The following is a 12692-nucleotide window of genomic DNA, read 5'->3' as shown; positions in this document are numbered from 1 at the left end:
AGAAATAAAAGAGGATCTGATTCTTCATATTTTAAAAGTCCATCAAGTACTTGGGAAAATTGAGCTACAACAATCAACTCCAAGACATATTCTAGCAAAACTATTAGATTTTCTTACAGAGAAAAATCCCTAAGTGAAATAATAAAATCATTGGACATTATAATAAATATGTAATATATACATAATATAAAATTATTGAACATTAATTAATGGACATAATTAATTTTTTTTAATAAGGGCAAAAGAATTAGGTCATCAGACCTCTCAATGTCAATGTAGAAAGCAAGGCAACCACAGAGCAGCAATTTTTAAGAAACTCAACGAAAGAAAATATGAATCAAGAATTTTATATCCAGCCTCGTTATCCATCAAGTGTCAAGTCTGTAGAAAACCAGTTTTAAACATACAACAACTCATGATCCTTTTTTGAGAAATCTAGTAGAGGACAAGCTTCATCCTATCAAGCTGGGAAAACTTTGTGAAAAAAGATGGTAAGTGGAGTGCCTGGGTAGCTCAATCAGTTGAGCAGCCCAATGTTGGTTTCAGCTCAGGTCATGATCTCTTGGCCCTGGGATTGAGCCTTTCATTGGGCTCCGTGCTCACTGGGGAGTCTACTGAAGATTCTCTCTTTCCTTCTCTCTCTGCCTCTCTACCACTTGTGAGCATGTGCTCTCTCTCTCTCTCTCTCAAATCTTTTTTTTTATTTTTTAAAGATAGTGAGCATTTCATATACATAATTGCAAACAGGTTCTTTCCTTGGTGCATTGACCTTCTACCAAAAACAAATCTAGGAAGTGGATTGTAGGTCCTGTTTTAGATAACATACCTTGGATGAAGGAGGTTGTAGGATCAGGTGAAATAAACCAGAGAGGAAGATTCCCACTTAAAGATGTTCTGAGGCAATTAGGGTCAGTTCATTCAAAACATTTTGCCTTTATTCTGTTGGGTGTGGAAATACTGCAAATCTGAGTCAAAGGAACCTTTCCAGTTCCTGTAATACAAACTCATGGGGACTCTCCTAACTTTGGTCTGAATGTGCCATTTATCCATTTTTTTAGTTTCTGCATTTTGGTTCAAATGTTCTAAGTATGTCTTGAGTTTTATCTCTGTGATCTGTGACAGGGATAGTGTTGGGCAAGTTACTTTCAAAATGTTTTCCTCTCCTCTGTAAATTATATGACCTAGGGTGTCATATTAAAAGTTTGATAATTTAGGGACACCTGCTCAGTGTCACAGTGACACATGGCTCAGTTGGTTAAGCATCTGCCTTTGGCTCAGGTCATGATCTCAGGGTCTTAGGATTGAGCCTTGCCGCAGGCTTTCTGCTCAGTGGGGAGCCTGCTTCTCTGTCTCTCTCTCTGTCTCTTTCTCTCTCTCAAATAAATAAATATATAAATAAATAAATCATTTTTAAAATTCCATAATTTAGAGAGGGCTTTACTACTTTCGAAGTCTTTTATAAATATCTCATTTTTATTTCAAGGATGCTAATGGTAAAATTTAATTTTAAGGTCTTAGCTTAGACCTTTTTGGCACTGTTTAAGTTAATCCAAGCCATCCTATCTTCACTCACAACCTCCTTCCACTATCACCCATGCCAAGGGAAATGTAAATCAAGGGTACTTAATGACAAGAGGGGGTGTAAAATCCAGGCATGTAAAATTACAGCTATTCCTTATCAGAAATTGAAGCAAGCAAACAAAATTTAAGTGGCAACTAGTTTTAAGTGTCTGCAAATAAAATTGGGGGAACTTGGGACAGCATTAATACCACAAGAAGACAATAACAAGGAAATTAGGTGGCAGATTAACAACATAACAAGCTTTTTTGTTTTTAACACTATTCTTGCTTAGCACTTTAGAGCATACAAAAATAAACAATACAGTACAGAACAATAAACAATACAGAACCTATGGAGCTCCTGTTCTAGGGAGGAAATGAATATGGACAAACTTAATTCTCAGGCAAGGCAGATTGTGTTAAATATTTTTTTAATTTAATTTTTATTTATTTATTCAGGAGAGACACAGAGAGAGAGCAAGAGAGGCAGAGACACAGGCAGAGGAAGAAGCAGGCTCCATGCAGGGAGCCTTACCTGGGAACCGATCCTGGGACTCCAGGACCATGCCCCGGGCCAAAGGCAGGTGCTAAACCTGCTGAGCCACTCAGGGATCCCAGATTGTGTTAAATATTTTAAAGTGGCGCAGAGTACTATAAAAGCATCAGAAGGAGAGAAAAAATCCTCTTCCCATGTCAGCATCACCTGGGAACTTGTTAGAAATGCAAATTCTCATGCTCCACACTAGACCTCCTGAAACAGAAACTCTAGGATGGATCCCAGCCCTGTGTGTTTTACTGAGCCCTGCAAGTAATGTTTATGCCAAAGTGGGAAAATTGTTGATGTCAGATATTTACACCCAGTAATATAGTTTCTAGGGAGTCCAGAAGGAAATGTTACCAATTTTATGTAAATGTTTGTATTCCAAAGTGTCTTGCAGCCTAAGATGTGAGATGAAAAATTGAGAACAATGTAAGTTTAGGGGAACTTATTAATTGTTATATTTATATGTCAGTTAAGACACCAGCCACATTTACCATCCTTGCTATGGGAAATTGCTCAGCTAGGAGTGGCAGCCCTGGGTTGTTTCCTTTATAGAAGCCCCATCTTTCATCTCTGAACCACTTTGCCAGGCTAGAACTTATTGGATGAGGTATGTAGCCACTCCATAACAAACAAACACCCACTGGTGCGTACCACCATAAAAAGCTGGCCAAGCATGGGATGATGGTGATGAGCTGAACTAGTCAGTCTTCCTCTTGGCAGTTTGAGCTAGGAAATAGGAAGAAGCAGCCAGATTATAGAGGTAAAGAATGTTTTAAAAGTTCTGTTTGTGGTGACCCGCCCGCCCTTTGGAAGTAAGGAAAGGGGGATGTCTGAATGGCTCAGCGGTTTAGCACCTGCCTTCAGCCCAGGGCATGGTCCTGGAGGCCCAGGATCGAGTCCCACACTGGGCTCCCTGCATGGAGCCTGCTTCTCCCTCTGCCTATGTCTCTGACTCTCTGTGTCTCTCATGAATAAATAAATTAAAAAAAAAAAAAGTAAGGAAAGGGCAAGAGGGAGAGAAAAGTTTCAGTGAGAGAAGAAATTTCTACAGAACATGGTTATAATTATCTCTCTCTGGCAAAAAAGAAAGAAAGTAACAGTGATACCTGGTAGCTATTTTGTTTTATTTTTTTTTTATGTATTTAGAATAAAGGTAAAAATAAACCTACCCTATGAGCCAGCAATTCCACTTCTAGGTATTTACTTTTTACAAAAACACTTACACAAGAATGTTCATAGAGGCTTTATTCATAATAATTAAAAACTAGAACCAGTCCTAGTGATCAGCACCTGGCAGATGGATAAATAAAGTGGCACATTCCTGCAATGGGATACTGAGCAGTGGGGAAAAAGAAACTACTGACACATACAACAACATTCAATGGGATTGACAAACCATGGCCTATGGGCTGGCTACCTGTGTTTGTAAATGGAGTTTTATTGGAACAGCCACCCTCACTTAATGATAACTCTTGTTGAGCTGTTTTCTGGCTACATCAGCAGAATTCAGTAGCTTCAAGAGACTGTATGGTCCCAAAGGCTAAAATATTTACTACCTAAAGATATTAGGAAAAAGTTTGCTGTCCCCTGAATTAATCAAGAAAACATGATGCTCAGGGAAAGAAGTATATACTCTGTGATTCCACTCATGAAATTCTAGAAGAGCAAAACAAATCCAGGTGTGAAAAAATCAGAACAACTGTTGTCTCTGGGGAGTGGAGCACAAATTGGGAAGAGGCACAAGGAAACTCTCAGGGGTGATAATGGTGTGATAGATTTTGATCACCATTTCGGTTATGCGGTTTAATGCCTCTTTTGGGGGAACTCAGAGGTGGACTCTTAAGATTTTACATTTTATTGTGTAGACATGGAAAAACCTGTTAACAGACATTGAAACTTAGGTAACAGAATTTGTGCTGAACTATTTAAGGGAACATATTCTGATGCCTGCCACTTACTTTGAGATGCACCTGACATACGTGGGATTAATGGACGGAGAGAGGATAGATGTGTGAATGTGTGATAGAACAAGTGTAGTAAAACTTTGGTGGATATTCACTATAAGATTCTTCCAGTTTTACTTTATGCTTGAAAAGTTTCATAATGGATTGTTGGGGACAAAAAACAACACTGATAATGTTTAAGATAAGATGTTGGGGATGTTTTCATTTACATAAATACAAGGACTTGAAAGTAATGTTGTACCAACCTCTAAATAAGATAGAGTAACAAATCCAATAGTAAATAGACTCTCACTCCTTTTACAGGATTTTATGGAGAAATGATCCATGAAAAACAATTCCCTGCTTCTACTAAAGCAAATTTGCTGGATGTGGATGGCCCTGTCTTGATGGCCAAGAGCTGGAAGTTGAGCCCTGTGATCATGAAGGATGTTGCTGTAGTCCATGTATCCTTTCTGTTCAGATGATGGTCACATATATATGCCAACATTTGACTTTTTCTTGGATATTCATCCAGTGCAGGCAAGTTTTGACTGGAGGAGGCTTACCCATACTGCCTCTGCTTTCCGCCATAGCTTCCTGAACTGCAGGGAATGGGAAGAATGTCCTAACCATGCTAACCAGGGTCCTTGTCATGGGATCACAACCAAGAGAATGGGTGTCATTGTCATCTCTGTTCTCAAACTCTTAATGTAAAGTGTTCTCAATTTGGTTGAACTCAGGTGGTTTGAATGATCCAGGCCAGAAACCATTCTGTACAACAGAAGCAGCAAGTTGGTGTATAAAAGGAATACTGAGATCATGAGGGGCAAAGCTTGTTAAGGTGGGGCATTGGAGGGAATAGTCACAGGTCTGGCTGATGTGCTGGAGTTTCTCTGGTTCTGAGCAATTCGCGTCCCTTCACTTCCTGCAAGGCCCAGTTATTTGTCTTTTTTTCTCCCTTGGTCAATTTAGATGAGACCCTTCATTCCTTATTACCTGGTGGTCCCCTTACAATATACTTCCTATTATTTGAAGTAACCCAAATGAGTGCTGGTTCTTATCACAAAAAAAAAAAAAAAAAAAAAAAAAGGAAGGAAGGAAGGAAGGAAGGAAGAGAGAGAGGGAGGAAGAAAGGGAGGAAGGAAATAAGGAAGAAAGGGAGGGAGGAAGAAAGGGAGGGAAGAAGAAAGAAACAAAACACATGGGGAAGTACTTAACCAAGTTGTACCTACATCTGATCATCCATAGTTCATGTAATTTTAGTAATTTAAAAAGTATGTAACTTATATGGTCTCATTCATTTGGGGAATATAAATAATAGTGAGAGGGAATAGAAGGGAAGGGAGAAGAAATGGGTAGGAAATATCAGAAAGGGAGACAGAACATGAAGACTCCTAACTCTGGGAAACGAACTAGGGTTGGTGGAAGGGGAGGAGGGTGAGGGGTGGGGGTGACTGGGTGACGGGCACTGAGGGGGGCACTTGACGGGATGAGCACTGGGTGTTATTCTGTATGTTGGCAAATTGAACACCAATAAAAAATAAATTTATTATTAAAAAAAAAAAAGTATGTACCAAGGGGCACCTGGGTGGCTCAGTTGATTGTGCCCAACTCTTGGTTTCACCTCAGGTCATGGTTTCACGGTTGTGACATCGAACCCTGCATGGGGTTCTGCACTCAGTGTGGAGTCTGCTTCAGATTCTCTCTCCCCATCCCTTCCTCTCTCCCTCCCTCCTTCTCCTTCTCTCTTTCTCTCTCTCTCTCCCCCCCAATACATACATACATACATACATAAAATCTTTTTTTTTTACATACATAAAATCTTAAAAGAAATATATGTACCAAATAAAAGCCTAAAAGGTCAAAATACCTGAACCGTTAAGCTTATTTCTTGTTGGTAAGGTTATGGTTATTTTTTGATCTTCCAAATTAAAATTTCCTCCTGGTTATGGTTCATATATTCTTGCTTCTTTACACAACTGATAATGTTTTTATGTCATGACACAAATTCTGTGTCATATGTTGGCTGTTGGAGGATTCGTATTCCTTTACATATTTCGTTCTCAGGTTAGGTTTTTGGGGAACGATATGATCTTCTTGAGACTTTCTCCTAATTTTTGTTAGGTGGGTGCCCACTGGTCTTTTAGTTTAGGTGTAATCTGGTCCCACAACTGAGCGAAGACTTCTGAGGATACCATTTAATGCTCCATGTGTTCAGACTTCTTCCTGCTCGGGAAACACAGGTTATTCTTGGCCTTGCATAGGCTCTGGGGGTTTTTCTGCCTACTTTTCTCAGGTAGTTCTTCCCCAGCAGTTTCTGTACATGGGTTCCCTGCTCAGTGCCCACTGGAAGACTGGACGGGACCCCACTGATGGTATGGGGAGCCTTCAGTATAGTTCTCTTTTCTCCAAAGATAGCTCTGTGGTTTCTAGCTACCTTGATCTGTGTCTCCCCAACTCTGTGAGACCTCTGGGTTCTGCTGGGGTCCCTCCTCCATCCATGTGCAGCCTGGAAACTCTTTCCAGGCAGGAAACAAGATCAATCATAAGGCTCACATTCCTTACATCCCATCTTTCAGGACAAGGGGCACAGTTATTCACTGCCTACCACTCAGTGTCTGACAACCAGTGTTTTGTATCTTTTGTCCACTTTTGTGTTGTTCCAGATGGATGGATAAATCCAGTCCCTGTTATTCCATTGTGGCTGGAAGTAGACATTCCTAATACTTTCTGAATGTTTCAAGTTTTTTACAATTTGTGTGCCAGCTATGTATACTCACAAAAGTCTTTAAAAAGTAAAATTATCCTACACAGTAGCAAACTAGTACCATGAAAGTTTTAAGCTAACAAACCAGATTTGACCTTCAAATCAATTTTCACCAGTGAAGACAGATGAACCTAACATGGCATAAAGCAGAAAATGAGATATGTGCTCTGAATTACTTCTCTTACAAAACAACAACAACAACAACAAAAAAAAAAAACAAAAACAAAAAAACACCACCCATCACCACCACTGTCTGTCACCAAAAACAAACTGTAAACATTTCAAAGAGCATCCAGAATTTCCACAGAACTGTACACTGTGGCCATGGAGGGAGGGGAGCCTGGAAGCAGGCTGATGGAAATAGCTTTGTTTTCTTATTTATTTAAAGCTAATTCTGCCCCGGAACGTCACTGTAGGCCTCTCCTCCACCCTCCCTCCACCATCCGGGGATACACAGCCCATGGAGTCTGCTTTTGTCAGTTAGCAGGGGAGCTTTGTCTATTATAAACTCCCCAAATGTACCAATACAGTTATGCAAACAATGAAAGACTCATCCCCTCTCCAGAGGGTTTCTCCTGCAGTCCTGCCAAAGCCTGCCTCAGGCCATTGAGGAACACAAACTGAGAAGCACCCTCCCACTCTCAGATTCAAAACACCAGAAATGGGTGCTTGATATGATATCTTGCTGAGACTTATCTGCCCATTCCCTGGTAGGGTGTATATGTGAGGGGGGAGAGTATCTTATCTTGCTACGTTATTCCCCCCTGTAATCTCCTCCAAACTCAACCTGGTTTCTGTTGCCTGACTTTTGAGTCAGGAGAAAGTATCTGACTTTTTTTTGTTAAGTCGACATGCCCAGTTAATACCAATTCAGGGCTCTCATCTTCTAGGCCTCCTTTAATTGATTTTCTTGTCCTCTCTTGCAGTATTTGTATGTTATAGAAGCTCAAATAGGAAGACAAAACCTAGCTAAGAGCTGTGTGAAGGGAAGGCTCTCTATTGATCCCAGTCCAGAAATGCCTTCTGGCTTCCTGGCAGCAGTTCTGTCCTGAAATTCCTCCTCTGTTTATACTTCCTATCAAAATGTTAGGACTTCAAGCTTTAGCCTTTACAAAATCTGTAAAACTCAGCAGTGGAAAAATCACTTCCAGAGATCAAATTCACACAATAATGTCAAAAGAAAAAAAAATCTGATTTCCTTGGTGCCTTACAGTTCTTTTCTTTATTGTCTTAGATTAACCTTCTCTAGCACTTGAGTGAGGTGGTGACACTTTAGTTTCTTATATCTTGAGATGTTTTCAGGGCTGCAGGTGGAAGAGGGGAGGGTGATAGGGATGAGGACAGGGAGATGCTTGCAAAGGGAATGAGTAGACCTCACAGGGTGGGAGTCAGGGTGATGGAAAAGGATGTGTGGTAGCCTGCCTAGTCAGTGCTTGAGTGGGTTTCCAGACCTGAGCTGCTAGCTGAGCCCCCCAACTCCCTGCCCCATCCTGAGAGTGGGAAAGCATCCTGTCAGGCAGGGACCATGGCAGTTATGAGTAGAGATTCTGAAATCTCCCAAAGAGGTTTCCCAAGCCTCATTCTTGCCTCTCCCTGATGCCTTCTAGAATCTTCTTTCTGGCTTCTGCTTCTCTCTAGGTAAGCAGTCCATAGTCAATGGAACTCTATTGATGTAGTCTGCCCTCCCCATGGTGATCCTCTGGAGTGCAGTAATTAACAGAGTAAGCTCCAAAGTTAGAGGATTCAAATCTAGCTCTGACACCTGCAAATTAATGTCATCTCTCTTATTCCTTATCTGTTATCCAAAGGGGTTGCTATAAGAAAAACCTACCAGGATGCCTAGTGAGCTGTAGCACTGTAATACCCCAGGTGGCCACTGCTGTTTGCCCTGAGAAGTATAGGCAGTTCTTGGGGCTCAATCTGCCCCTTCCTTATTTTTCATGTCTCTGTCCCTCTTTCATCTTTTTTGGTCCTTTACCAGTTGCTGACCCTGGGCAAGCTACTAAATGTTCTGTGCCTTGTTTGTTAAGGACAATAATGGTACCTCTTTCAATGGGTTGTGGTGCTAGTTAAATGGAGCAATTTAATGAATGCCCTAAATGAAGTTCTCACATCATTTAGGACAACACCTTATGTGGAGAAGGAACTAAAGACATCCTGTTTGTGTTGGAGTGCATACAGTTTTGTTTTTTCATTGCACACCAAGGGCACCATCTTAATCTGTCCAGTAGTGATCTCAGCATGGGTAACAGATGAGAGAGATTCCTGGGTGGTGGCTATCTTTGGACCTAGAATCCCATAGAATCGTAGACCTGTTAAGCCACCAGCTGGGGTCGTTGATGATTGAGGAGATGGTGAAGAGGAAGCCATGATCATGGAACACAAGTACTCACACTAGGTTTTTGTTGTTGTTGTTGTTGTTTTAAGGAAATCTCTAGAAGTCTTTTTAGACATTTTTGACTTACATAGAGTTAATTCATGTTTAATGTCCCTTTAAAAAATTTTCTTATTAGAGACAGTAAGTACTACCATTTGCAAAATTATAGGCACCCCATTTTTAAAAATCCCACTTTTAAAAATAAAAAGTATTGGTAATAATCTACATATACATAACATATACAGTTAGCATATGCACGGAAAAATTTGAGACTATATTCCAAACTGCCAATATTGGCATTTTCAGTGGAACAGGAAAGGAATTACAGGAGACTTTATTTTGTGCAATATATATTTTTATATTGCCAGAACTTTTAAATCATAATGACACATTTTTTCTTTATTATATCAGAATAATTTAAGTACATATGTTCTGTTTATTAATGCAAAAAGGGCCATGCATGCTCCCTTTAAAAGTATTGTCTGTATGTGAAATAGAACAAAGTATTTTGCTGGAAAACTTAGGTCGACTTTATCCACTCAATCCAAGGCATGCTGGAAACCCATTATAGGCACAGATGACAGAAGTTTGTCGAAGTATCAGAAACCATGGGACACAGTTAGCATTCTCCTGAGGCAGAAAAGTGGGAATGACATCCATCTGCCTGTGTTTGGGGTCCCATGTGGACACCGTTTGTCCTAACATGCCTGCCTGTTCCGAGCAGCGCTGCCCTGCCACAGAGCTTTGATTCTCCTGATGTCCCACAGTTTTGATTCTCATGATGTCCCAGTTCCTACTTCCAGATTTGTCTCTTTTAGGCCTCTAGGCTCCCACTTCTTGATCCTGGCTTGAATTTCCTTCTTTCTTTCTTTCTTTCTTTCTTTCTTTCTTCTTCTTCTGTCTTTCATGTTTTCTTTTCTCTTTCTTTTTTTACTATTCGTCATTTCTTACGGAAGGCATCACTACCTACGTTCTCTTTCGTTTTTCTTCTGTTCTTTCTTTATTTCTTTCGTTATTTCTTTTTCTGTGTTTCTTTCTTTTCTTTCTTTCTTTCTTTCTTTCTTTTTTCTTTTCTTTCTTTCTTTCTTTCTTTCTTTCTTTCTTTTGTTTTCTGGCCCCAATTGTCAATCACCTCTCCTATCCCAGACACTCAGATACCATGACCACCTTTCTAGGTCCATCTGGACAGCCCTGCCTGGCATTGGCCTATGACACAACTCTGGAAATTCCTAGATATCTGAGAGGGGAACTTTGAAGAAGTTAACATGGCTTTGAAACTCCCTTCTGATGAAAATGACAACTGCAACAACTGTGGTATTTGCAGGCAGGCTAGCCATCTATGGCCTTGGTTTTTAGATTCATCCAAGATGTGTGTATCAACAGTCTGTACCTTTTATAATTGCTGAGCAGGATTCCAAGGTCCAGGTGTACTACTGTTTAGCCATTCATCTGTTGAAGGGTATCTGGGATGTTTTCATGTTTGAACCATCACTACAAACATCCCTGTACAGGTTTTTGTGTGAACATGAATATCCATTATCTTAAGATAAATGCCCAAGAGCTCAATTGCTGAGTCATCATGTAATTGGACATTTAAATTTGTAAGAGATTGACAAAATATTTTCCAGAGTAGCTGTACCATTTCACTTTCCCATCCACAGTGTATGAATGGTCCAGTTTCTCGGCATCCTCTCCAGCATTTGGTGTTGTCATTATTTTCTGGTGGTATTTGATATTTCATGTAGTTTTATTTTGCATTTCCCTGATGGCTAATGATGCTGAACATCTTTTCATGTGTTCATTGACCACCTATATATCCTCTTTGCAGAAATGTTGGTTTGAGTCTTTGGCCCATATCTAACTACTTCTAAAAAATTAACTCTATAGAAAGTCCAGTGATGTGAATCACAGAGCCATAGGAAGCATCATTTTATATTTGTTAGCAGCTTTTGTGGGGGCTAAGGAGGGGTCAAGAAGATATACACTGTGCCCTGCCCTCTAACTTCTTCCTTCAAAAGACAAATATATACTGAGCTAATGGGGTCCAGGTTTCAAGATACCAACTGGATCACATTTTCTAGTGGTCAGGGTCACCATATGTGGTGAAAATCATGTGTCCTACACAGATGTGGCTTTCTTCCTGAAGACAGAAGGAACAGGCTAAACCAGGGTTGTCTCTCCGGGATGGGCTTGTCCAACTTGCTGTCTCTCTATGCCTCTCTGCATGTGCCCTTGTGACAGCCTTGTAGATCTTCAGCCAGCTAGGGAAGTAGATACATGTAAGGCAGAGAAGCCTCACTTAGAGGCACGGGCTCCAATCTTGTTTACCAGACCCAGTGCACTGGGGTAAACATCACATTCCCAGGTAATGATGAAGCACAGTTAAAAGAACCTCATTTGGTGCTATCAGGATCTTGCTTGAGCCACTTCCTTTTTCATGGAGCTATTAATTCTCTGAGTCAGACTCAGCATGGGGAAGCCAAAGGCAGTGAATGATAAAGGGAATATCTATTGATGAGATTTGGCTTTTAATGGGGGATGAGGTTGACAGACCCTATTCCTTTGTGCACCCAGGCTGGGTGAATCTTAATTCTTCCACTGTCTTCCCAGGGTGAGGACATTATGATACCTTCCTAAGGTCACTAGTAATCTCCTTCCAAACCCTAAGGCCTTCCCCAGCTCTCACTGTACTCTCTCCCTGTCACTGCCTGACATTCACTAATTGCTTTCTTTTTGTTTTTTTCACTAATTACTTTCTTTGTCATATTCTGCTTTCCCCATATTTTATTTTCTCCCCTGCACTATCATTTCTTCCTCCTCCAGATGTCTAACATTAGCTATCACCTAAGGTTCTTGTTTGGTCTTCTCTTCTTCTCCCTATAGTCTCACTCCCTTCTAGGGCTCATTCTTTCTCAGAATTTCAGCCACCTCCCCTTTTAGATGTCGCCCAAGAGGACTTCCCTCCTGGACTTCTGTATTCTTTCGTGTCCTCTGCAGCTCTTTGCTTTGCTATCAGTATGCCTCCATGGCTCTTTCTGCCTCAGGAGCTCTTCTTCCTGGTTTCCTGTTCCTAATACTGGCAAATCCACAGTTAACTAGACCCAACAGGGTTCTGTTCAGACCCCTGTTACAGTCAATGCATCCTGTTTTGGCAGAGAGGAGGTTTGTTAGGATTGAATGTGTACATGAAGTGGTATAGTGACAGTGTGGTGTGGTGGGAAGAGCACAGGTTTGGGGGGCCAAGAGTCCTAGAAATCATGCGTAGTTCTGCCACATATAGGACAAGGAGGTCAATTAACCTCTCTGAGGTTTAGTTTCTGTATCTATGAAATGGAGAAGATATGAATACCTAGCCAAATGGAGTGATATGCTAGAAAGTGAGTTATAAATGATAAGTAGTTGTATAGTTGTAATAATTGTGATAATGATTCTGTGTTTAACCTAGTTATCGAATGCCTTAGCTAAAATCCAAGTATTTTTCATCTTAAACTTTTCTTCTTC

The sequence above is a fragment of the Canis lupus genome, chromosome 25 (assembly GCF_011100685.1).
Source record: "Canis lupus familiaris isolate Mischka breed German Shepherd chromosome 25, alternate assembly UU_Cfam_GSD_1.0, whole genome shotgun sequence".
Lineage (NCBI taxonomy): Eukaryota > Metazoa > Chordata > Mammalia > Carnivora > Canidae > Canis > Canis lupus.
The sequence above is the reverse complement of the archived record's forward strand: the minus strand, read 5'-3'. Positions refer to the sequence as shown.